Here is a 26,322-nt window from a genome sequence, read left to right as displayed (position 1 = left end):
CATAGGACAGGTGGGGGCGGGGCTGTCGGGGTGCTTGAGATCAGGGTCGGTTCCTGGTTGGCTGGTGCCCGCCTGCCTAGTGTTTTCTGACAGCTGATCTCCCATTGGCCCTCGTGCGGGGCGGGTCTCTGAAAGCTGGTCTCCCATTGGCCCTCCCCACCTGACGTTTCTGACAGGCTCATCTCCCATTGGTGACGTTGTCTGACAGCGATGCGGGGCGGAGCCGCCAGGGCCTTGTGCGCTCAGAGCTCAGCGCCGCCCGCGAGAAGCGGCGCGAGGCCGTGCGGGGCGGGTCCCGCTGCCGGGCGGAGGGACCGAGACCGCAGCCGCGGCGCCGCCTCCCGCCTGGCGAGAAGCCGCAGCACCGGGGGGGTCACAGGGCACGAGGCGCTTCCGCGCGCGTTGTTTCCTGCCGGTCGCGGGGTGACGGGTCCTGCCCGGGGCGGCCGCGGGGTCCCGATGGCAGCGGGGGGCTCTGGCGTCCGCCCGCCCGCGGCGGCTGGGAGCTGCGGGGCCCCCTGCACTGGCCGGGGGCTGCAGCTTCTCCTCACCCCCCCCCCCCGTGACTGGGAGCTCCGGGCTCTGCCTGCGGTGTCTGAGCGCCGGGGGCTCCTCTCCTGCCCGGGGCGGCCGGGAGCTCCCGGGGCTGCGGCTGCGCCTCACCCCCGGTGACGGGAGCTCCGGGCTCTGCCTGCGGTGTCTGAGCGCCGGGGCTCTCTCCTGCCCGGGCGGCCGGGAGCTCCCGGGCTGCGGCTTCTCCTCACCCCGGTGACTGGGAGCTCCGGGCTCTGCCTGCGGTGTCTGGGCGCCGGGGCTCCTCTCCTGCCCGGGCGGCCGGGGTCCCTGGGCTGCGGCTTCTCCTCACCCCGGTGACTGGGAGCTCCGGGCTCTGCCTGCGGTGTCTGAGCGCCGGGGCTCCTCCTGCCCGGGCGGCCGAGCTCCCGGGCTGCGGCTTCTCCTCACCCCCGGTGACTGGGAGCTCCGGGCTCTGCCTGCGGTGTCTGAGCGCCGGGGCTCCTCCTGCCGGGGCGGCCGGTAGCTCCCGGGGCTGCGGCTCCTCCTCACCCCCCCCCCCCGTGACTGGGAGCTCTGGGGTCCGCTCGTAGGAGCTGCAGGGTCCATACGCAGTGGGGTGGGGCTGTGGGGGCTCCCCGGCCACCCATGGCTGCTGGGAGCTCCAGGGTCTGCCTGTGGGAGCTGTGGGGAGATGAGGGGTTTGGGGTGGGGAGGGCTCCAGGCTGCAGGGTGGGGCCGAGGGATTCGCAGTGCAGGAGGGGGCTGTGGGTTGAGGCAGGGGGTTGGGGTCCAGGACGGGGTGATGGCTCTGGAGTGGGGGCAGGGATGAGGGGTTCCAGGTGTGGGTAGAAGGTGTGGGCTGGGGCAGGGGGGGGGGGCCGCTGGGGTGCAAGAGGGGGCTCGGGGGGTGGGGGGGTTCAGGGCTGGGGGAGGGGGTTGGGGTGCAGACTTACCTCGGGCGGCTCCTGGTCAGCGGCGCAGCAGGGGGGACCTACTGGCCACTTCCAGGGCACAGTGCGGTGCCCTAGGACACGTAGGGACCAGCCTGCCTGAGCCCCGCAGCACCGCTGACCGGACTTTATAACCTGGTCACCCCACTGGGAGCTCCAGGGTCCCCCTGTCCCATGTGGTGGCTGGGAGCTCTGGGATCCACCCACAGCAGCTGGGAGCTGTGGGGTCCATCCGTGGTGGCATGGGCCTGTGGGAGCCCCTTCCGCTGCTGGTGGCTGATAGCTGTGAGGCCCCCACTGGCCGACAGCCCCAGTCTTCCTGCCCCAGGGCTGAGGTGGAAAATGTCACTGAGATCTCTGAAAGTCACAGATTCTGTGACCCCCTTTATATAATCTTAGCCTTAATCGTTGTTGACTGTCTCTCTCAATCTAGAGGTCTGTTCTAGGGCAGATGGGACAGGGAAGACAGAAGCTCACCCCCCAGCACAGGTTTGGGCAGCAATGGCTCTTGGGCTATTTGCTGTGCATGCAGAGGACTTGTCCAGGCCGGTGGAGCAGCTCAGCCAGATGAGGAGCTGGAAGAAGGAGACCTGAGCAGCCTGGACATCCCACTTTTTCTCCACAGCCACTGCCTGTCAGCAGGATTCCTCCTTCTCCTCAGTGAGACCAAATCTAAGCACCTAGACAGCCGGTCTGTCCACTGCACCCCAATCCCTCATGCCTGAGCCTCCCTGCCAAAGCCCTGCACCTGGCTGCAGAGAATTGTCTCACATCTCACTGGGAACTCGACTTCTTGTGCCCAGAGAGTCTCGGCCCCCCTTAGTAGAGGACCTGAGAAACACAGTGTCTGCCTTTTCCAAATAACTGCTTGGAGAGGTTTTGTTTTTGTGACCACGTGGCCTAATGGATAAGGCATCTGACTTCGGATCACGAGATTGAGGGTTCGAGTCCCTTCGTGGTTGTGCTTGTGCAGTTTTACCTTTGGGCTGAACGTCCTGCTCCCTTCAGGGCTGGAACCTCTTCTTGGCCGCTCAGGCCAATGCTCTGGCTTCAGCTAGAGCCCCGGGAAGTAGTTGGGGGTTGGGTGTCACAAAGGCTGGGGCATGAGCCCCAGGTGCTTCCAGTCTCGCCTTTGCCCTTCCTGACTTGCCAAAGAAAATGGGCGGCTGCCCGGGCTACCGTGTGGAGCAGTTTCCCTCTTCCAAGTGTGCGCCTGTCCCTGTGCTGGAGGGGGGTTGCTAAATAGCACCTTGGGAGCCTGGGTGTTTCTCTGCTTCTCGCCAGCTGGGGAAAAGCCTCTTGGGGTAAAATCTCCTGCCCCACTGCCAAAGTGAGCACCTTGAGTGGGAACGGTAAGAGGCCCCACCAGGGGGGCTGGCCCTACTTTCCTACCGTCTTCTGATGTTGGCCACAGAGCGACAGCAGCCGCCCTGCATGCTGGTCTGTGGGCGGCCTTCAGTGGGTGTTTGGCATGGAAGGGAGCAGCCTGGCTGGGTGTTTTTGTGCCTGTCTGAAGGCCGCACATAGGCATGGTTCTCCCCACCTCTTGCCCTGCCCTCGGTTGCTCTGTGGCTTTTAAGCCTTCCCTTGGAGCTGTCAGCACCAGCCGCCTCTGCTCCAGGTGCCCAGAGGAGGAGAGGGGCTGGGCTCCAGCCTGTGAAGCCTGGCCCTGGCCCTCCTTCCTTTAAATGCCATGTGGGCAAGAGGAAGAGTGTGGCAGCTGCAGCTACAGGGACCAAAGTTGTGGACATCAGGTGAAGCAGAAAGAAACCCAACCATCAGGTCAACCCGCAGGAATCTCAGCCAGACTGTTAAGTTCTAGGACCCCGCCCTCTAGCGGCCCAGCTGGACCAGAGACCCATCGCCAATGGGCACCAGTGACCCAGGAGGAGGAGAAAAAAACATCCACTCTATCTAGACAAGGAGAGGGTAGCCAAGCACATTGAGCTCTAAGGCTTTGCAGCAAACCAACATATCTGCCAGAGGTCCCACTGAAATTTGAACTCAGATTCCAGGATTCAAAGTCCTGAGTGCTGCCCATTACACCCTGGGACCTGCTGCTGTTTTGTTCTTTAGACCCCTGTGACTCTCAGCTGGCTGGTTTGCAGTCTGCACTTATTGCTTCCCACCAGCGGCTTCCTCTCGCAGGACTCTCTCTCCTCCTCCAGCGACTGTGGTCCTGCACTACCGGATCCCCGGGTCCTGCCCTGACTCTCCACATCCCCCTGCTTTGTCTCCATTCCCTTCAGGCTGCAAAAATGTCAGGGGAGGCCGCCCCTCCCTTCACTTGGTGCTCCCGCTCATATCAGCCAACTGCAGCCTCATCTCCTGGAACTCGGGCAGCTGTCGCTTGACCCGGTCGTACAGTCACAGGCTGACTAGCTCCCCAGCCTGGATGCTCTTATGGAAATCCCACAGGCGACGCTGCAGGACTTGGCACTGTTGGTTTCTTTAATGTTGTGGTGTTTGCCCGACTGCTGGAACAAAGCCGATAACTCCTCCCTCACCGACTCTCACCAATCCCCCTGGTTGCCATAGAACCCTCTGATGCTTTCCCGTTCTGCCAACACCACCAGGCCTCGCCCCCTGCTCCTTTATCTTGCAAGCTCTGGATGTTCAGCTTCCAATATCCTCTGCTCTAGGTAGGGGACAGGGGTGGCTCCAGGCACCAGCGCAGCAAGCTGCGGGGGGTGGCCTGCCAATCGCTGTGAGGGTGGCAGTCAGGCTGCCTGCAGGAGGTCCCCTGGTAATGCGGATTAGGTGGCATGCCTGCGGGAGCTCTGCCAGTCCTGCGGCTTCAGCGGCAATTCGGTGGTGGTTACGCCGAAGGCGCGGGACCGGCAGACCTCCCGCAGGCCTGCCGCCGAATCCGCCTTACCAGAGGCCCTCCGGCAGGTGTTGGGATAGATCTGTATTACATTATACACTAACGTTAGATGTGTAGAAAGTGTGACTAGAAAGGAGCAGTGTGACGGTGCTGCCCGTGGGAGCCAGCTGAGATCACTCAATCAGGGTGAACTGTAAACAAAACGGGGCAGACAAACCCCAAGCGCTGGTGGTTATTCTAATACTTAGATTTACCAACCAGCACAAAACAGCTTCTGTAGCACCTCACTGGTTACTCAGAGTCCAAACCACGCAGTTCCTTTGAAGTGCCCAGCCTCAGGCCTCCGTCCAGACACACACGTCAGATATGATGATGATTCCTGAAAATCTGATCTCATCATATCAAAGAAAAGGTTCTTCCAATCCCAAAGGATCAGCCACATACCCAGGTCCAATTATAACTTAGATCTTACGCAAAATACACACTATAGCCAATTCTTATTAACTAAGCTAAAATTTATTTAAAAAGAAGAGAGAGAGAGAGAGTTGGTTAAAAGATCAATCTACAGACAGACTTGAATTCAATTCTTGAGGTTCAGATGCATAGCAGAGGTGAGCTTGTAGTTGCCAAAAGTCCTTTTAGAAATGGTCCAGAGGTTATAGTCCAATTTCCATATTCAGGGTGACTCCAGTCAGTGACTCGGGATCTCAATCCTTATGGCTTAAGGTTTCCCCCTGTTAAATCCCAAAGCAGATCTGAGATGAAGCAGGATCATGTCCCAGGGTTCTTATACATTTCCAGCAGCCTTTCAGCCTGAGAAAACAACAGGCTTAACTCCTTCTCCCAAACATCCTGGCAATTAGCACAGGGTAATTTAGCCATTAAACAGCTCAGATCCAGGTTAGCACAACCTTCAAAGAGACACAGAGACAATAATACTATTTCACTCAAGTATCATCATAAATGTTAATATTCCTTTTTTGATCTTTGAATTAAAACTACAGCAATAGACAAGACTTGTTTGCTGACATCACAAGCCCTGAGCAAACATCTCCCCTTCTACCTCTAACAATGCCGACTTGCATTTCAAAGCTCTGTTCATTTACAGAACTTCCTAACCAGTCCTTGAGGTTCACCCATGGGTCAGGTCAGTCAGTGAGGTGAGTTAATTAACTCTTTCTGGCCCTGTCACCTTTCAATGAAATATTATATTACACTCATAACGTCACAGGAGATCAGGACTGGGATGGCAGGGGCTGCGGGACGGGAGTGAGGGGCACCAGCAGAACTGTGAGTCTCGAGGTCAGGGCTGGGATGGCAGGGGCTGCGGGTCGGGAGTGAGGGGCACCGTCAGAGCTGGAGGGAGCGCAGTGGGCTGCAGGTCAGGAGTGAGGAGCACCAGCAGAGCTGGAGGGAGCCCAGGGGGCTGCGGATCAGGAGTGAGGGGCACCAGCAGAGCTGGAGGGAGCCCAGGGGGCTGCGGATCAGGAGTGAGGGGCACCAGCAGAGCTGGAGGGAGCCCAGGGGGCTACGGGTCAGGAGTGAGGGGCACCAGCAGAGCTGTGAGTCTGGAGGTCACGACTGGGATAGCAGGGGCTGTGGGTTGGGAGTGAGGGGCACCGTCAGAGCTGGACGGAGCGCAGTGGGCTGCAGGTCGGGAGTGAGGAGCACCAGCAGAGCTGGAGGGAGCCCAGGGGGCTGTGGATCAGGAGTGAGGGGCACCAGCAGAGCTGGAGGGAGCCCAGGGGGCTGCGGGTCAGGAGTGAGGAGCACCAGCAGAGCTGTGAGTCTGGAGGTCAGGACTGGGATGGCAGGGGCTGCGGGTCGGGAGTGAGGGACACCGTCAGAGCTGGAGGGAGCGCAGTGGGCTGCAGGTCGGGAGTGAGGAGCACCAGCAGAGCTGGAGGGAGCCCAGGGGGCTGTGGATCAGGAGTGAGGGGCACCAGCAGAGCTGGAGGGAGCCCAGGGGGCTGCGGATCAGGAGTGAGGGGCACCAGCAGAGCTGGAGGGAGCCCAGGGGGCTGCGGGTCAGGAGTGAGGAGCACCAGCAGAGCTGTGAGTCTGGAGGTCAGGACTGGGATGGCAGGGGCTGCGGGTCGGGAGTGAGGGACACCGTCAGAGCTGGAGGGAGCGCAGTGGGCTGCAGGTCGGGAGTGAGGAGCACCAGCAGAGCTGGAGGGAGCCCAGGGGGCTGCGGATCAGGAGTGAGGGGCACTGTCAGAACTGGAGGGAGAGCAGGGGGCTGCGGGTCGGGAGTGAGGGGCACCAGCAGAGCTGTGAGTCTGGAGGTCAGGACTGGGATGGCAGGGGCTGTGGGTCGGAAGTGAGGGGCACCGTCAGAGCTGGAGGGAGCGCACCAACACCTTCAGCTGGCACCTTTGCAGGGGAGGGCCCAGGCCATCTGTTGCCTGGAGACAGGGTGTCGGCCATTCTCTGTGCAGACGGCATCACACAGTCCCTCTTGGGCTCTACAACAATCACACCCCCTTATCCCACCATCTAGAGCCTTGAGAAATGCATAGGGGAAACTGAGGCACACAGACAGTATTCAGAGAAAACATTAAGCACATTCCCACTTCGTAACACCTGTATACGACCAGTTACATACTTTGAAGGGTGTAAAATAATCAAATATTGTGCTAAATACAATGATACTCCAAACTGACCACCAAATTGAAGTTGCACGTTTTTCTCCTCAGGTGAGGGGTCTGGGGTGGGGCTGGGGATGAGGGGTTCACAGTGCAGGAGCGTGCTCGGTGCTGGGGGTGCAGGCTTTGGGATGAGGCAGGGCTGAGGATGAGGAACTTGGGGTGCAGACAGGCTGCCCCAGGGCTAGGGCCAGAGAGGACTCCCCATCACCACCACTGGCAGCAGCAAGCTCCAGGGGAGGGACCCCTCCTCTCCCCCCTACCCCCCACAGCACACTCACTCTGCACCACAGTCCCTGCACATGCTCCTAGGGCCCCTCTCAGGTCCAGAAAGCTCACTCCCCTCCCCTACGATGGGTACGGGGGGGGGTGGGGGTTGCCATCACAGGTGGCCTTCCATGTTGCTGCCCCTCACCATAACTTCACTGTGGATGGGGGATGGGGCTGCCCCTTGCCCAGCATGGGGCAGAAGTGGGGTAGGCAGGGTGGTGGCTATGGCGGGGGGGAGCAGGGTGTCATAAAATTCACCCAAGCCCCAGCTGCTTAGATCTAGGAAGCCTCCCTCTCCCATCCCCCCTGTGGTGGGTGGGTTGGTGGGTGCTGGGGGAGGGGGCATTGCCTTCCCATGTGGCTTCCTGCCTCCCCTGTGCAGCCTGCTGCGCCTCACTCGGGGTAGGGGATGGGGCTTTCCCGTCCCCAGCGTGGGGCAGGAGTGGGGGGGGGGCTGCAGGGTGGTGGCTGGGGGGGGGACAGGGAGAGCAAGTTGTCACAAAATACACCCACGCCCCAGCTGCTCAGGTAGGTCTATGAACCCCCTCCCCCATCTCCCCTGTGGAGGGGAGGGGCACTGCCATCACATGTGGCTTCCTGCCTCCTGACCCCTGCTGCAGCCTGCTGCCCTCACCACAGCCTCACTGGGGACGGTGGGAGGATGGGGCTGCCCCACCTTCCCAGCGGTGGGCCGGTGTGGGGGCTGGGGCTGGGGTGGGGGCAGGGGGGGAATCATAGGGTCAAACACTCACGGAAGCCCCAGCAGCTGCTAAGGTGAGTGATGTCTGTCTTCTGGCCGGAAGTCCCCTTCGCGTCTCCTCCAGGTAGGGGCAGGGGAGGGGAGGGCTGCCAAGCACGGCACGGCCCTCCACTCCCCTCCCACTCCTGGGGTGCTACAGCACCAGGAGCTGGCACTGCTGTTATGCTGGAGCCGTTAGGCGGCGGCAGCAGCAGCAGCAAGGGTGAGAGACGCGCGCGGCGCACTCTTTACGTTCAGGCAGGGAAGCTCCAGGGCGGGGAGTGGGGGGAAGCTCCAGCCCTGGCGGCGGCGGCGGCGGGGGGGGGGAAATGAGAGGCGGGGGGGGCGCTCCAAGCAGGGGAGAAACCTAGCTCCAAATACTGGTGGAGCAGAACCCCTGACTGTGCATATTCCTGGGGCTTTAGCCCCAGGAGCCAATATAAGTTGGTGCCCCTGGCCTCCACGAGTGCCACACTCTGACCAGCTGAACCAGGCAAGCCACGGGAAGCTTCTCAAGGTCTTCCCCTGGTGTGGGCTTGGATGCGAAAACCACCTGGCCGTTCATCAGCTGTTGCAAGAAGTGTCCAGAGTAGGAGTAGCGATGGGGCTGTAGCTTTCCACAGCATCTCAATTTGGGCAGCTTTCCATTCCCCTTTTCTGTGTAATGTCCCTCCCACGGGTTTCACTTGTGGAGCTGTACGACTCTGGCAGGGTGGCCATTTAGAAATCTTTTCCTTGCTTTTCTTTTTCGCCTGGCCCCAGCATTAGGACCGTTTGGGTGTTTCAGTGTGTGTGTTTTCCCATTTGGAAGTTTGGAAGGGGAGCCGAAAAAGGAGTCTTTTTCACAAGCAAGTTGGCTTTCTGCACAGGTAGGGCCCTTGGCCATAAAGCTTAGCTCCATCAGTGCGTCTGCATGGGGTTCCTCCAGTGCCTCAAGAGCCCGTGCTAAACTCTCGGTGTGGGCGTTTGGCTTGCGCCAGTCAGAGTGCCGTGCCTGCGTCTTCCCAGGCCCAGCTCCCGTGAGGCACGCATAACTTGGGAGGAAAGGGGTAGAAGAGAAAGCAAGTGAAGCTGACTTTGAGTGGTGGTGCCCCTGGGCGGAGTGGTCCTCCTGCTCCTTCCTGTCGGAGGGGTGGGCTCCAGTGTGGGCTTGGGGGGTCTGGCTGTGAGCAGTGGGAGGATGGTGTCCAGGGAAGTCCCAAAGGTCACCCTGCGCCGGCGGAGTGTGAAGCCTCTCCCCTAGGTTGGGGTGCCGAGTGTTAAGCCTTCCTCTGTGGCTTGGGCTGGGGAGCGTGATCCGGCGTCGGGTCCATTTGGGTGGAGCTGGCGGCCGGCAAGAATTCGGGCCATCAGGTCAACCCTCTGTGGACAATGGGGGCGAGCCGGCAGGCCTGTGATTTTGGCTTCGCTGGGCGGGCAGCTCAAGCCTGGCCTCCTATGAGCCTGGAAGGCAGCTGGCCGGGCTCACCCGTCTCCTCCCCGGGCCCAAGTTCCTTTCAGGCAGCAGGTGGAGCGAGGAGCCCAGGGAGGGGAGACCAAGGAGGTGTCCGGAGCCTCGTCCTGCCCGGTGCCCAGCAGGGCTCTTGCCCGCTCCCGGCCCACCTGGTTTTGGCCTCTGCCACCCCTAGCAGTCAGCCAAAAGAGCAGAAGCCACCCTCTCCCTCCCGCAGTGGCCAGCATGGGGCTTGAACCCATGACCTTGGTGTTATTAGCACCATGCTCTAACCAGCTGAGCTAGCCGGCCTACGGGAAGCCCTCCCTTGCCTGATCCTTTTCGAAGGAGTCACCGGCTGGCGCGGGGAACGATGTGGCCTCCATTATCGAATGGATGGATCAAGACGCCATCGGCCAAGGTAGGGGAATTAGCTCAAGTGGTAGAGCGCTCGCTTCGCATGCGAGAGGCAGCGGGATCAATGCCCGCATTCTCCAGCGGCAAGGCAGCCGCAGGACCTTCTCTCGCCCTTCTTTTAAAAGCCATGGTCAGTCAGCCGGCTCAGCTCCTCCAGTGGCCTCCATCCCTCTCCCCGCTTGGCCTCCCAAAAAGCCAGCCCTTGCGGAGCACAAAGCTCTTCCTCCCCGGCCCTTCTCCCCCTTGCGCTGACTGGGAGGCTGGAGACAGCTGGGGGAAGTTAGCTCAAATGGAAGAGCATGGGAGAAGTAGTCAGACCCATAGACACATTCTCCAGCCTGCTCTGCTCTGCTCTGCTGGGCTGGGCTCTAGTGGGGGACCTGCACCTTTCTTTCTGAGCTCTCACTGGAGCACAATCCCTTTCCTCCTCCCTCCCTGCTAGTCTACGCCAAGCTCATTGGCCGGGAGGGAGAGCCACTCAAATACAGAATTACTCACATCCCAGGGGTCCATGAAGGGAATGAGGAGATGGGCGGGGTGGCACGCGATACCAGCTCAGCTGAGACCGTGAGACCTCGCAGCCTCCTGATCTCAGGCAGCATGGCAGCCGTGGAGCAGAGCAAAGCACGCAGACAGCTTGGAGACAGCCAAAGCGGGGAAGGGCTGCATTGGTCTGGAAGAGGGAGTCGGTGGCTGTCTATCCTGGCGGAGGCAGGGTCGTTTTGCTGTATGCTGGGCCAGGGGCCAGGGAGCCTGCTAGAGTTGCTGAGCTGGGCCTGCTCCTGGCTTTGCTTGGGTTAGAGGAAAGTGGTGAAGATAGGAACGGCCCTCCTGGGTGAGACCGATGGTCCATCTAGGCCACTATCCCGTCTTCTGACAGTAACCGATGCCAGGCGCTTCAGAGGCAATGGCCAGAGCAGGCAATCGTCAAGTGATCTATCCCTGCGTTGTCTTCTGAAGTTTGGTGCTTGTTTCATGGGCTAACTCTCACCCCAGACACACTCCAGGGAGGGAGCGTTGGTGTTTGTGCCGAGGAGCGTGGCTGGGACTCGGACCCCCTTCCCCAGCTCTGGGTAGCGCCTCGCCCCCACCTCCCCATTTCAGGCTGTGTTCTGCTTAAGGCCACAGAGCCCTTGCCTTTTTTTGCCCGGTGCCTGAGAGTCAGGCCAGCTGCGGGGAATTAGCTCAAGCGGCAGAGCGCTCGCTTTGCATGCGAGAGGTAGTGGGGGGCGATGCCCGCATTCTCCGAGCCTGTCGACTAAGGGCTCCTGATGAGCGTGGTGGACGGGAGAGCCGGCCATCTGACTTTTGGCCTTGCTGCCCGTAGCGGTCAGGCCGAAAAATCAAAAGCCACCCTCCCCAGGCCCACAGCCACCCAGGGGCTCCTCTGCACCAGGGCCGGCTTTAGGAAGTGCGGGGCTTGTACTCACCGGGCGGTGCTCCGAGTCTTCGGCGGCAGGTCCTTCACTCACTCCAGGTCTTTGGCGGCACTGAAGGACCCGCCGCCAAAGTGCCACCGAAGACCCAGAGTGCCGCCAGGTGAGTAAAAATTAAAAAGGCGCCTCTAGCCAGGGAAGGGATTCTCACTGGACGTGGGGCCCTCTTAGGCGCGGGGCCCGATTCGGAGGAATTGGTGGAATAGGCCTAAAGCCGGCCCTGCTCTGCACCATCTTGCCTGAGCGAGTGGAAGTGGAGCCTGGAACTGAGCTGAGGCGCTGAGGGTTATTTGCTCTGCGCGCTTCACACAGAGGTGAAAACACGGGGCACAGATCTTTGAGCACAACCCTCGTCCTGAGGAATGGGGGGGGCTGCATAAAGAGAGACCGGCTCTCCCTGGCGGGGCTGCAGCGGCTCTTCACAGGGGCAGTCCCACTGCCAATTGGTACCAGAGTTTTGAAAGCCTCCTTTCCTGAGCTGGCTCCCCTCTCCCTAGGGGGAACTGGTGGCCCCAAACTTCCCAGAAACCATCATAGCGAGGCCAACCTGAGCACAGACACCTGCTCAGCACCCCGGGGTGCAGCCCTGAACTCCGGCAATCAGCTACGCTCAGCTGCCCACCCAACAAGCGTTACACGCAGAAGCCTTCGTGCCCCGCGTGTTCAGGTCCCTCCCAGCGCCAGCTTTAAACTCCGCTGCTCAGTTCTAAGCATTGGCCACACGGGGGCAGCCCGGAGCTCAGCCAACGCCTCCCGTTGCTGGTTGCGTTTCCGCTCCTCGTGGCAGGTTCACACCCCGCAGGCAGATCTCTGAACCGGAGCCGAACCGTTCCCCAAATCCAGCGCTTTAGCAGCAGCTTTGCTAGGAAAGCGCTGATGTCCCCAAGTAAAGTAAGAGCCAGAGCGCTGTGTCCAGGATCTTCTCTTGGGCCCCTCACCGTGGTGTCTGTCAGGCGCAAGGAGAAACCAGGGAAATGTTTTCATGGTGTTTAAGGGCAGAAGGGGCCATTAGCTCAGCTAGTCTGACCCCCGAATAACACAGAATTACACCATGACACGTATTGATCCCACAGACCTTAGATAGATCAAAGCGTTTCAGCCCTCAGGAAGGAGGCTAAACTGGGTACCAGAGGCAGCGAACAAGGGGCCCCCAAGGCAATGGCAGGGAACTGACGAGGTGAAATATGCCCAGATGATCCCAGCAGGCGACCCACCCCATGCTACAGAGGTGGGAGTCCTGTTCCTCCTGCCCTTAAGAATCTCTGGTGGTAAGTGGGTCCCCAGTTCCCCAGATAAGAATCCTCCATGGATTTCCTGGCTTCACCTCCAGATAAGAACATTGTGTGGAGGGAGGAGGAAGGTTGTCTGGCAGATCTGTAAAGGGGGACTGTGTCTCCCTGTCTGGCCCAGGCTCCTTGGAGGAAGTGATCTCAGTGTGTCTGGCTGTCTCCATTCCTCCCACCCATAAGAATCCCTGGTATGTGGGTGCACCCTAGACCAGTAAGGATCTCGGGTGGGTGGGTGTCTCTCTCCCCTAGTCAGGATCTCTGGGGCGTGGCTGTATAAAAAGAGACTTTGACTCACCCAGGCTGGGCTGCCATCATGGAACAGACCAGGTCCTTCTGTGGAGGTTTTGCGTTCCTCCAAGGACGTGATCTCAGTGTGTGTGGGTGTCCCTATCCCTTCAACCCTTAACAATCCCTGGTGCGTGGGTGCGCTGGGCCCCATTACAATCCCCTCTGTCTTACCCGCCATGAGGGATCCAGTGGATGTGGGGGTTCTCCACACTACTGGGGGTGTCTGGTGCCCCTGTCCCTCCTGGTTAATAGTGGAGTGTGTGGGTGTCCCCCAGCTCGTTAAGGATCCGTGTTGTGCAGATGCCCCTGTTCTTCTCATTAAGAATGGTGCAATGGAGCATATGGGTGTGTCCCTCACCCCATGAACTAGCTCCCGTGTGTGGTTCCCCTGCCCCCATCCAGGCTCTGTGGTGTGTGGGTGTCGCTGTTCCTCTTTTCAAGATCTGTGTTGCAGGGGGGCGTCCCTCCCCCCAAGTCAGAATCCCCAGCATGTGGGTGCTCCCATCCCCCCCTCCAGGCTCTGCGGGGGGGGTGTGTCTAAAAAGAGACCATGTCTCGCCCAAGCTACACTGCAGGGGCTATTCACAGGTACAATCCCACTACTGATCAGCACGGGAGTTTTGACCTGCTCCGTTTCCAATCTGGGCCGGTTCACCCCTCCTTAGGCAACCTGGAGACCCCAAGCTTCCCTGAGATCACCATATTGATGCTGAACTCAGTGCGGACACCCGATCGGCACAGCCCCTTGCAGCCCAGAACTCCTGAGCTCAAGCGATCCGCCAGCCTCAGCCTCCCCAGGCGCTGGGATCACAGGCACCAGCCACAGAGCCCGGCTTGCTTTGCAGTTTGGCAGCTGGAGCTTTAAACTCTGCTTGTGAGCTCTGTGCCTTGGCCAGACGGGGACAGCCTGGAACTGGGAAATGCTCCTGCTCCCCCCGCTCCCGTCTCATGTCGAGCTGCAGGTGCCGCTGTCCTCCCAGGTAAGATCCCGGATGTTTCGGTGCCCCCTTCCCCCGCCCAGGTGTCCGGGTACCTCTGCCCCCCATACAGAATCCTGGATGTGTGGGTGTCCGTCCCTTTGCAGAGGATCCCGGAGTGTGGATGCCATTGTCCCCCCCTACAAGATCCTGGGTGGGTGGGTGCCACTCTCCCCCCCCTGTAGATCTCTGGTGGGTGGGTCCCCAGGGTGTGAGTGCTCCCATCCCCTGATACAGGCTGGGGGGGGGGGTATGACTGGCTCTCCCTGTCCTGCCCAGGCGGTGCTACAGCAGCTGTTCAAGGGGCAGCAACCCCACTGTCACCTTGCAGCTTTAACCTGCTCCAGGGGTGACCTGCTTCACCCTCCTGTGGTAGCCTGGGGACCCCGAACTTCCCAGAATCACCTGATTGATGCCGAACTTAGCACAGACACTGGCTCAGCATGGCAGGGTGCAGCCCTGAGCCCTGACAATCAGCTTCCCTCCGCCTCCTGCTGCACAGCGAGGATCCCACGCGAGAGACTTCGTGCCCAGTTTGTTCAGGAGCGTCCCAGGCTCCAGCTGTAAACTCTGCTGGTCAGTTCTAGTCTTTGGCCACACGGGGGGCGGCACTAACGGTCCCATCTAAACGCTGTTTGCGTTCGACCCTTTGGATCGCAGATTGTAACCCGCGGGCAGATCTCTGAGTGCAGCCAGATCCCTCCCCAAACTGAACATTGAAGCAGCAGCTCCCGTTGGAAAGATCAGGATTTTTGCCTTTAAAAACAAGGGAAATGTCTGCAGCGAGAGACTGAAGAAGCTCAATTGATTTCATTGACTCCATGAATGTTCCTCTGTGTCCCCCTAGGAGTCATGCCCCACATTTTGGGGACCACTGAACCCTACTCACTAATCAGCGGCTAGTGATGCCAAAGCCCAGGGAAAGGGAGAACAAGTGCGGAGCCCCCAGCACTGGAGCCATGTGAGGGGCTGCAGGAGAGGGGCAATGGCTGGTGGCACAGGGAGTTAAGGGCAAAGGGGGCACAGGAGGGGGCAGGAGTTAGGGGTGAAGGAGGTGCAAGGGTTGGGAGTGCAGGAGCTAGCGGTAAAGGGGGAGGGGGATCGTCCAAGGGTAATGGGGAAGTGCCAAAGTACAAGCTTTGCCCAGGGCACCATTTCCCCTAATGCTGGTCTGAGCAAACAATTGGAAATGACCCTTCAGTGAGACCAGAACCATAGTGTAGAAAAGCCCCTTCGTTAAGTGGTGGTGGCCGAGGGCTTAGGGAGATGGGTTAGAAAACAACAGGCATCTTTCAGTGGAGGTTTGATTCTTACCTGCTAGGGAAGGCTGGTGTGTGGGTGTCTCCATGGCTGCACTTTCAGTGTCTGATCTGCCACGGGGAGCCAACTCTAGACATATTCAGAGGCTCTATGCCAGGGTTTCTCAAACTTCCTTTCACTACAACCCCTTTTTGCAAAAAAAAAAACTTACTACATGACCCTAGAAAGACACACCAAGCCCCTCTACACTGAGCACAGGCAGAGGAGACAAAGCCTGAGCCCTGCCCCAGTTAGGGGAGGGCAAAACCAGAGCTTGAGGGATTCAGCCCTGGGTGGTGGGGCTCAGACTTTTGGTTTCAGCCCCAGGCACCAACAAGTCTAATGCCAGCCCTGGAAACCCCATTAAACAGGGTTATGACCCACTTTGGGGTCCTGACTCTCAGTTTGAGAACCACTGCTCTATGCTGATGGGAGAGAGTTTTCCTGTGGGTGCAGTTAATCCACTTCTCAAAAGGTGGCAGCTATGTCAGTGGGAGAAACTATATCAGTGGGTGTGCAAGCTGTGGTGTTTGCCACATTTAAGAAGTTTAATCAAACCCCATTTTTAAAACCACCTGTGGTCTGGGAATGGCAAAGGAGCTCGAGGAATCAGGGTTTGTCTTTCAAAGTCCTGGACATCACGATTCCACACTCTTAGTGTCATGGGGACCTTGCTCAGTGTTAGAGTGCTTGACTGCAGTTCAAGTAGTTCTTAGTTCAAACCGCCGTGTTCTCTTATAACCCTCTTTCTTTTTTTAAAAAAAAAGAAAACATTTTCATTTCCATTCTCCATTATGTTCAGGGGCTCCTCTATACAGGAGTGCTTGATATTAATGTAAACAATCAACATTTCGCTGTCCAAATGCATAAAAACCAAGCGAAGCTGTCCATCAGCTGAAATCAGTTCCAATCCTCTAAGTGTCTAGTTTATGTTTTCATCAGTTAAACAAAGGTATCATATGAATGTACATTTGCAGATCCCTCTTCTCCAGGAGCTATGCTGTGCAGAAGAAAAAGAACCACATCCAGCTGCAGTTCAGGAGTCTGATGACCAAAGAGCCACGAAGTGTTCTGAGGTCTGGAGAAAAATGCTTTCTAGTGAGCTATTGAACAAGCTCAACCTGTTTAGCTTATCAAAAGAAGATTGAAATGTGACTTCATTGAAGTGTTGAAGGGCCTTAATGGAGACAAAAGATTGGGCATTAAAGGGCTTTTTAATCGACGAGAGAAAGGCATAACAAGACTCAGTGGCTGGAAGGTGAAAAGAGACAAATTCATATTAGAAATAAGACACAAATATTCAACAGCGAGGATGATTCACGACAGGAACAAGCTACCAAGGAAAGTGGTGGATTTGTCATGTCCTGATGTCATTTTATGAAGACTAAATGCCTCTCTGGAATGTGTTTGCCCCAAAAGTAGCTCTTGTGTCATACAGGAGGCCTATGATATGCAGGGGGTCAGATTAGATGCTCTAATGGTCTCTTCTGGCCATAAAGTTGACTAATTTCTGAAAAACTGAATGTAGCATTGGGAGCACCATCTGATGTTTTCCTGTCTAGACGACTTGCTTTCTAGAACGAACGCTCCTTGAGTGGGGTGATCCACAGGGAGTAGCTCAAACCTCCAAATTGCCTGGGCAGGGGCAGGACATTAGCACAGCAAGGGAGGGATGTGGCAGTGACATCACAAAGGCTTTTTGCAGGACCTCAGACTATTGGTCAAAGGTGGTGGGGAGGTGGTGACCTCACAGAGAGATGCTGACATCAGCCAGGCAGGACAGGGGTGAGGGGCCAGGGAAACCTCAGAGCCCCCTGTGGCTTTGCTTCAGCAAGTCTCCTTCTCCAGGTCTCTCTTTCAGGACAGAGAGTATTCGGGTTCATGTAGGTGAGTACCAGGAGGAACCTCTTTCGAGTTTTCTCCATCCCTTTTAGTGATTTTACTAGAAAACAGCCGTCCCTGTTTAGAAGGTAAGAGCCTCCTCAAGGTTTGAAACCTGTTCAGTCTGATCCATCTGGTGACCGTTGAATTTTAGGCATGGAAAACACAAGCTTAAGGACGCAGAATTTTATTCCGCACTTGGGATTTTGTCCCTTAGAATCACTGGGGTCATTAGGATTTGTCCTTTTTGTTTCACCTTTTCCTCCATCAATCCCTTCCTCCTTTCTCTTTGTCTCTTGCTTCTTTTGTCCTTTCACCTGTTCCCCTCCCAACACCAGGAGAAAGAGGTGTGTGTGTGTGTGTGTGTTGTGGGGGAGTGCTCTGCAGCTCCCGCTCTTGAGGTCCACCCAAAAATGAGGGGCTGAAATAGTGCTTGGGCAATGATACCCATCAGTGACCTGGGCCATCCTTTGGACTCTCTGGTGAGAACCCACAGCCTCCCGTCCTCAGTCTCTACCCTGATTGGCTGAGCAGGGGGTTATTGACAGGGAGGAGACTCAGGTCCTTGTTGTTCTCTTTTAAGACCAAGAAAATAAGTCAGAAGCACTTAAGTGATAACCAGTCATATGTTTGATGAATTTTGCTGCTTCTCTGCATTAATTGTCTCTGAGCACTTCATGATTCTCTCTAACATTGCAGTTCTCCTCAAATACTTGCTGAATAATTAGTGTGCACTGTTGTTGGTCTGGAGCTCATCTGAGAGCACTTTACTCAGGTCATTCAATGCATGAAATTCAAGATCCGATGGTTAGTTTGAAAATCAGGGCTCTTGGGTCCTATTCCCAACTCTGCCACTGACTGGCTGTGTGACCTAAGACAAGTCAATTCTCCTTTCTCAGCCTTAGCTTCTCCCTCTTTCAAGTAGGGATAATAACTTGGGACCTTACCAGACTGGCTCAGTGAAGACGGGGGGTTGACAGAGCAATACAGACGCTCTCCAGAGCACGGAGCAGCAGCCGCCCATGGAGCCAGGCAATGAGCATTTCCCACAGCCTGGAGCAGAGGGGGAGGCGGCAGCTGCTGTTCCAGCTCCTCGGGGACAGGCCCTGTCAGCCAACAGCCACTTCTTACTCCCCACAGCTAAGGGCGCCGGGTTCCTCCTGTGGGGGTGTGGAGCAGCCGTTCATTTTCCTGTTCGCACTCCTCTGCGGTGTGAAAATCGGGGAGGGGAGGCAGAAGCCCCACTTCCCTCCTGAAATGACGCCCAGTGGGGGAAGCCAGGACAACAGGGTGGGGCGGCAAGTGGTGGCCAGACTCTCACCGCCAGGGTCTAGTCTAGCTCAGGGTCCAGCTCAACCTCCTCCCCGCGCCACTGGCCCCCAGTCCCCTTCCGCCACCAGGTCAACCCGGGCACTAGGGCAGGAACGGGGTGAGGCAGCAAGTCAAGCTGAGCAAGGCAGGCAAAAGTGAGTCTTGTCTTCATGGGCCACTCACAATGACGGCCTTTTTGTGTGCAACTGCTGCAAAAACCTCCCGGGCAGAGAAGCAACAGGCCAAAAAATTCCTACCCCGCTGCCAAAGTAGCTCAAATGGGAGAGCATTAGACTGAAGATCTAAAGTTCCCTGGTTCAATCCCAGACTTTAGCAAGTCTTTTCATCCCTCTTTGTGCAGGGGTGGATTGTTTTCTGGGAGCACAGTGGTGTCTGCACCCAAGATGAGCAGGACTGCCTTAGGGGGTCTGGAACAAAGCAATTTTGGAGGCCCCTTCCATTAAAAAAGTTGCAATACTATATTCTCATGGGGCCCCTGTGGGGCCTGGGGCAAATTGCCCTGCTTGTCTCCCCTCTGGATGGCACTGAAAGCGAGTCTCTGATCTTGGGCTCTGCGGTAGGAAACAGGGCCAGCTCCAGACCCCAGCGCGGCAAGCACGCGCATGGGGCGGCCCTTTCCCGGGGGGGCAGCAGGCTGGGCCGGCGGACCTGCCACAGTCATGCCTGCGGGAGGTCCACCAGAGCCCCGGGACGACCAGACCTGCCGCAGGCATGACTGCGGAGGGGGCGCTCGTCCCGCAGCTCCAGTGGACCTCCCGCAGGCATGACTGCGGACAGTTCGCTGGTCCCGTGGCTCGGCTGGACCTCCCACAGGCATGCCTGCGGCAGCTCAAGCGGAGCTGCCGGACCTGCGAACCGTCCGCAGCTGCAAGAGGTCCAGCCGAGCCGCGCGACCAGCAGTCATGCCCGCGGGAGGTCCTCTGCTCCCGCGGCTCCGGGGCACCTCCCGCGCATGACTGCTTGGGGCGGCCAAAAAGGTAGAGCCGCCCCTGGTAGGAAAACATAGAATGGGCTTCTGCCCCTAGTTGGCCCACCTGACCTGTAAGGATGAGAGCTGTCTTTCCCAACATGACAGGAAGAGAGCAAGGCAGGGTGACCCTCACGAATGGTGCCAGAGGGCTGCTGGGCAGGGATTGGGGATGAACACTCCTCTGTGCAGCTGAGCAAGGGCAGTACCAGGGAAGGGGCGTCTGTGGAAATGGCCGTGTGGAAGGTGGCAGGGATTTGGGGACCCAGGAGGAGGTGCTTGATGTTCAGTGCCTTGGAGCAGCCATGGTGGGTGTTCAGGAAATGCACATTAACAACTCTAGGGTAGCTCAATAGGCAGAGGGTGATTGGAGGAAGGGCCTCCTGGCCAGGGAAGAATGATGGGACTGGAGTCTTGTTTTTCACATTCGCGGTGTGAGTACAGAAGGGGCTGGAGCTCCGACCAGGGAGGGCATTACTGGTGGGCTTTGTGCTCTGTGGCACTGGTTACTGCTATATTAGTGTGTATGGTCCCCAGTTAAGGCATGAGAGGGAAGATCAAAGGCTCCCTTCCTCTGGACTGCATGGTGTTTGTGGTTGTGGGGGGGGGGGTTGATTTTAATTGTGTCAGCCGGCCTGAGCACCGCTGGTCCCATTTTCCCAACCTTCTGAGGAAACGTTTTTACAATGAGCACTACCTGGCGCAGGTCTGTAGTGAGGTCGGCTTAGAGGAGCTCACTCCAGCCACAGAGGGGGTTCACCTTTCTGCGGGGACAGACCAGGACTCGCACTGACCGGATTTATGCTTAGCTTTTGTGTCTTTAGCATGTTGCTTCTCAGATTCTTTCTTGGCCTGACTTGTTACACTTTGACACTTAACAGGCCAGAGTTTGTGCACCTTCCTATTATCCTCACTAGGATCTGATTTCCAAATTTTGAGGAATGACTTTTTGCCTCTAACAGCCTCCATTACTCTGCCATTTACCGAGAGTGGCTTTCTGCTGGTCGTCCTATTGTCGTTTCTGATTTAGGGCAAACGTTTCATCTGAGCCTCTAATAGCGGTGTTTTTAAACGGTCTGCATGCTGCTTGCAGGCACCTAACACTTGTGACAGCAGCTCCTTTTAATTCCCATCCAGCCATCTGTACTTTTGCTGATAGGTCGACTTTAGGTCTTTAACTTTGAGTGGTAGCTGAGAAGATGGTAAATCGGGCAGAAACCCATTCGACAAACCTCTTCATTTCCTTGTTATTTCCTGACTTAGTCATTCATCCCCTTTTCCTTATTTCCTGGGTGAGGCGGCAGCCTGCCAGGGAGCTCCCTGGCACCTCTGGCTGCCTGGGCTGAAGGCAAGAGGCAGGTCTGGGCGTGGCGAGGGACTCCTGTCCCGGAATGAGGCCACAGTGCTTCCTGGCCCCCTTTTCCCACCCACACTGGCAGGCAGCTGCTGTGGGAGAACAGGAGGGAGGCTCTCGGGACGCCAGGCAGCGCTGTGTGGCTGTCAGGGGAAAGAGCCTTCTTCTCTAAAGATGGCTGGCAGAAAGGTGGTGCTCAGCTCTGTCAACGACCTGCCCAGTAGCCTCGCTGCCAGGGGATGCAGACATTTCTGTAAGGTGCAGAAAGAGGGTATTTGGCTTCCAAGTTAATATGAGAAATACGCATTTAGGAGATGGCATTTCCATTCTTTCATCAGTGGCCTAATGGACAAAGCAATGGTGTTCTAAGTTAGAGATTGGGGGTTCAAGTCCCATCTAGGGTGAAAAACTGCCTTTTTCCTGTATATTGCAAGGAAACCTTGCCCTTATTTTCACCAAGGAAGCTCTGGGAGATGTTTGAACACAAAATACTGGATCTTGGGAAAAATCCCCCAGAAATGGCATCTTGACAAATGCTTTCTAAAACCTTCAGTAGCAAAGAGTTAATACTAGTGTTTGTCTGAGACTAGAGGGAAGGGGAGTGTTTACTCTGACACCTCCAGTAGTTTCCCCAGGAATTGAAATTAGGGGGGGGCTGTTTTTATTTACAGGGGGGGTGTCAGGGCCAATGAGATATATAAAAGAGATGTGACTAAAGTAAATGTTTTGTTAGGATAATGCAAATTTAACATAAGGATAATGCAAGTTACACATAACAGGTCTAGATTTCTAAAAATATATATAATTTTAAAAAAATGTATTTAATTTAAATTGACTTTTGAAAAGTAAGCCATCATGGGATAAGAGGGAAGTCCTCTCATGGATCAGTAACTGGTTAAAATCTTGGAAACAAAGGGTAGGAATAAATTATCAGTTTTCAGAATGGAGAGAGAGAAATAGTGGTATCCCAGAGGGGTCAGTACTGGGACCATTACTGTTCAACATACTCATAAATGATCTGGAAAAATGGGTAAACAGTGAGGTGACAAAATTTGCAGATGATACAAAACTGTTCAAGATAGTTAAATCCCAGGCAGACTGCAAAGAGTTACAAAGGGATCTCACAAAACTGGGTGACTGGGCAATAAAATAGCAGATGAAATTCAATGTTGATAAATGGCTTCATCGGATGCATAGAATGGAACATATAGTGAGGATATATGTATATGCACACACACATAGAACATGAAAAGGTGGGAGTTGCCCAACCAACTCTAAGAGACTAATTAATTAAGATGAGCTATTCTCAGCAGGAGAAAAAAATGTCTGTAGTGATAATCAAGATGACCCATTTAAGATAGTTTGACAAGAAGGTGTGAGGATACTTATCGTGGGGAAATAGATTCAATGTGTGTAATGGCTCAGCCATTTCCAGTCTCTATTTAAGCCTAAATTGATTGTATCTAGTTTGCATATTAATTCAAGTTCAGCAGTTTCTCGTTGGAGTCTGTTTTTGAAGCTTTCTGTTGCAAAATTGCCACCTTTAAATCTGTTACAGAACGGCCAGAGGTTGAAGTGTTCTCCTACTGGTGTTTGCATGTTATAATTCTTGACGTCTGCTTTGCATCCCATTTATTCTTTTCCACAGAGACTGTCTGGTTTGGCCAATGTACATGGAAGAGGGGCATTGCTGGCACATAATGGCATATATCACATTGGTAGATGTGGAGGTGAACGAGCCCCTGATGGCATGGCTGATGTGATTAGGTCGTATTATGGTGTCACTTGAATAGATATGTGGACAGAGTTGGCATCGGGCTTTGTTGCAAGGATAGATTCCTGGGTTAGTGTTGTTGTTCTGTGGTTGCTGGTGAGGATTTGCTTCAGGTTTGGGGGTTGTCTGTAAGCAAGGATTGGCCTATCTCCCAAGATCTGAGAGAGTAAGGGATCATCTTTCAGGATAGGTTGTAGATCTTTGATGATTCGCTAGAGAGGCTTTAATTGGGGGATGAACGTAAAGGCCAGTGGTGTTCTGTTATTTTCTATGTTGGGCCAGTCTTGTAGTAGGTGACTTCTGGGTACTCTTCTGGCTCTGTCAACCTGTTTTTTCACTTCAGCAGGTGGGTATTGTAGTTTTAAGAATGCTTGATAGAGATCTTGTAGGTGTTTATCTCTGTCTGAGGGATTGGAGCAAATACGGTTGTATCTTAGAGCTTGGCTATAGACAATGGATCATGTGGTGTGTCCTGGATGGAAGCTGGAGGCATGTAGGTAAGTATAGCGGTCAGTGGGTTTCCGGTATAGGGTTGTGTTATGTGACCATCGCTTATCAGCATAATACTGTCAAGGAAATGGACCACTTGAGTGAATTGATCTAGGCTGAGGTAGATGGAGGGATGGAAATTGTTAAAATCATGGTGGAATTCCTCAAGGGCTTCTTTTCCATGAGTCCAGATGATGAAGATGTCTTCAGTGTAGCGCAAGTACAGTAGGGGCATTAGGAGATCAGAGCTAAGGAAGCATTATTTTAAGTCAGCCATAAAAATGTTGGCATACTGTGGGGCCATGTGGGTAACCATAGCAGTGCCGCAGACTTGCAGATATATATAGTCCTCAAATGTGAAATAGTTGTGGGTGAGGACAAAGTTGCGAAGTTCAGCCACCAGGTTTGGCATGTAACTAGTTCACAAAACTGCAGGGGGGTGTTGGGAAATCACTGCTCATGCCCCTGTCCAGCCTATTTCCCTTTGCCGCTCTGAAACGTGCCCCCACGTGCAGGCCCCGAAGCTGGGTCCGGGGGCGGCTTTGGCTAGGGCGAGCGTGTCCTTGGAGGTAATTGTCTCTCTGGAGGTGAAAGTCATCAGTGCAGGGTGCGAAGGGAAGTGGCCGTCGAAGGAGAATGCAAGGCATGTGGTGGGCAGGCCAGGGATTTCTTTGTCCCCCCTTCAAAAGGGCTCACCCTCCCCGTTGGGGAATCGAACCCCGGTCTCCCGCATGACAGGCGGGGATACTCACCAGTATACTAACGGGGAAAGGGGCACGGTGAGTGGCCCCAGCTACCACAGACCAGCTATGGTCACCGTACACCTACACCGTCGCATGGGCCCCAGCAGGCAACAACACCCCTGGCCCTCTTCTGCTTCCCAAAGGCTTTGGCCACAGCAACAACCCTGGCCCTCCTCACCTGCCCTTGCCCAGCAGGACGCCTTTTCGGGCCTACACAGCTCCTCACACAACACCCGCCTGGGACCTTGCCTGCTTAGATAAAGATTGTAACTCTATGAAGTTAAGTTTTAGTCACTAGAAAGCTTGTTTTGTTTGTTTTACTTGTAATGATATCTGTGCCTTCTGTTCTTACTGATTATCATGTAATCCTGCCTGCTCGGCCCCGTGTCCAGCCGCGGGGCGGGGGGGGGGGGGGCGGCTCCTGCCCTTGCCCAGCACGACGCCTTTTCGGGCCTACACAGCTCCTCACACAACACCTGCCTGAGACCTTGCCCTCCCCTACCAGCTCAGCAGCACCTTTTTTCCTCTCAAAACCTCCTCTTGACACCCTCCCCCTTCCACACTTCACACTCACCTCATCACAAACTCACCCACGGCCCCTTTGGCTTCTCAAACGCCTCTGGAGGGACGCAGCTTCCCAGGCACGCAGATCCTTCCCTTCAACGCGCACTGGACGGACATTCGAAACACAGCCCTTTCCAGGAGGGAATGCGCCGCTTTTGGACCCTGGCGCCCAGCAAGAAGTCATGGGACTCTTTTTCTGATGGATGGACCCCACTGACTTGCCTTTACCAAGCAGAAACTAAGGACCGGCTGATGGCTCTCTTTGCAAACGGACGCCATCAGACTGAGCCACGAGGCGTGCTGCAGGATAGCCCCTCCCCACCAAAAAGCAATGCCCTGACCCAGATTTGAACCAAGGTTGCTGCGGCCACAGCGCAAAGTACTAACCACTGTACGATCACGGCCAGGCGCTGGGGATGCAGGCAGCAGCCTGGTGGAAAATGCTCAGCCCTGCGCTCCCGTGGCGGCCACCTACCTCGCTGGCGGCCGCAGGTCTTTCTCACGTCTCCCCATTACAATCACACGTAAAATGCTGAGCAAAGGAAAAAAGAGAGGAAGCCAATCCCATGCCTGTCCCTTTTTCTGTCTTCCTCCACCCCTGGACCAAGTCCCTCCCCATTTGTCTGGGCCATTGTCCTCATGCCAGTGGCCAGCCTATTTCCCTTTGCCGCTCTGAAACGTGCCCCCACGGGCAGGCCCCGGGGGAGGCTTTGGCTAGGGCGAACGTGTCCTTGCGAGGTAACTGTCTCTCTGGAGGTGAAAGTCATCAGTGCGGGGTGCGAAGGGAAGTGGCCGTCGAAGGAGAAGGCAAGGCATGTGGCGGGCAGGCCAGGGATTTCTTTGTCCCCCCTTCAAAAGGGGTCACACTCCCCGTCGGGGAATCGAACCCCGGTCTCCTGCGTGACAGGCGGGGATACTCACCACTATACTAATGAGGAAAGGGGCACAGTGAGCGGCCCCAGCTCCCACAGACCAGCTATGGTCACCGTACACCTACACCGTCGCATGGGCCCCAGCAGGCAACAACACCCCTGGCCCTCTTCTGCTTCCCAAAGGCTTAGGCCGCAGCAACAACCCTGGCCCTCCTCACCTGCCCTTGCCCAGCAGGACGCCTTTCCGGGCCTACACAGCTCCTCACACAACACCCGCCTGGGACCTTGCCTGCTTAGATAAAGATTGTAACTCTATGAAGTTAAGTTTTAGTCACTAGAAAGCTTGTTTTGTTTGTTTTACTTGTAATGATATCTGTGCCTTCTGTTCTTACTGATTATCATGTAATCCTGCCTGCTCGGCCCCGTGTCCAGCCGCGGGGGGGGGGGGGGGGGCGGCTCCTGCCCTTGCCCAGCACGACGCCTTTTCGGGCCTACACAGCTCCTCACACAACACCCGCCTGAGACCTTGCCCTCCCCTACCAGCTCAGCAGCACCTTTTTTCCTCTCAAAACCTCCTCTTGCCACCCTCCCCCTTCCACACTTCACACTCACCTCATCACAAACTCACCCACGGCCCCTTTGGCTTCTCAAACGCCTCTGGAGGGACGCAGCTTCCCTGGCACGCAGATCCTTCCCTTCAACGCGCACTGGACGGATATTCGAAACACAGCCCTTTCCAGGAGGGAATGCGCCGCTTTTGGACCCTGGCGCCCAGCAAGAAGTCATGGGACTCTTTTTCTGATGGATGGACCCCACTGACTTGCCTTTACCAAGCAGAAACTGAGGACCGGCTGATGGCTCTCTTTGCAAACGGACGCCATCAGACTGAGCCATGAGGCGTGCTGCAGGATAGCCCCTCCCCACCAAAAAGCAATGCCATGACCCAGATTTGAACCGAGGTTGCTGCGGCCACGGCGCAAAGTACTAACCACTGTACGATCACGGCCAGGCGCTGGGAGCGCAGGCAGCAGCCTGGTGGAAAATGCTCGGCCCTGCGCTCTCGTGGCGGCCACCTACCTCGCTGGCGGCCGCAGGTCTTTCTCACGTCTCCCCATTACAATCACACGTAAAATGCTGAGCAAAGGAAAAAAGACAGGAAGCCAATCCCATGCCTGTCCCTTTTTCTGTCTTCCTCCACCCCTGGACCAAGTCCCTCCCCATTTGTCTGGGCCATTGTCCTCATGCCCCTGGCCAGCCT

General features: G+C 56.2%; 2 non-coding genes across 2 annotated transcripts; one reads left to right on the top strand and one right to left on the bottom strand.

Annotated features, from left to right (window-relative positions):
* Positions 1–9,620: 9,620 nt before the first annotated feature.
* On the bottom strand, positions 9,621–9,694 carry TRNAI-AAU. Its single transcript has one exon. It is a non-coding gene; the product is annotated as a tRNA-Ile (tRNA).
* A 112-nt stretch (positions 9,695–9,806) lies between these two features.
* TRNAA-CGC lies at positions 9,807–9,879 on the top strand. The gene has a single exon. It is a non-coding gene; the product is annotated as a tRNA-Ala (tRNA).
* Positions 9,880–26,322: the final 16,443 nt, after the last annotated feature.

This window comes from Mauremys reevesii, linkage group 12, assembly GCF_016161935.1.
Source record: "Mauremys reevesii isolate NIE-2019 linkage group 12, ASM1616193v1, whole genome shotgun sequence".
Taxonomy (NCBI): Eukaryota; Metazoa; Chordata; order Testudines; family Geoemydidae; genus Mauremys; species Mauremys reevesii.
This window is presented reverse-complemented; position numbering and strand designations above follow the sequence as displayed.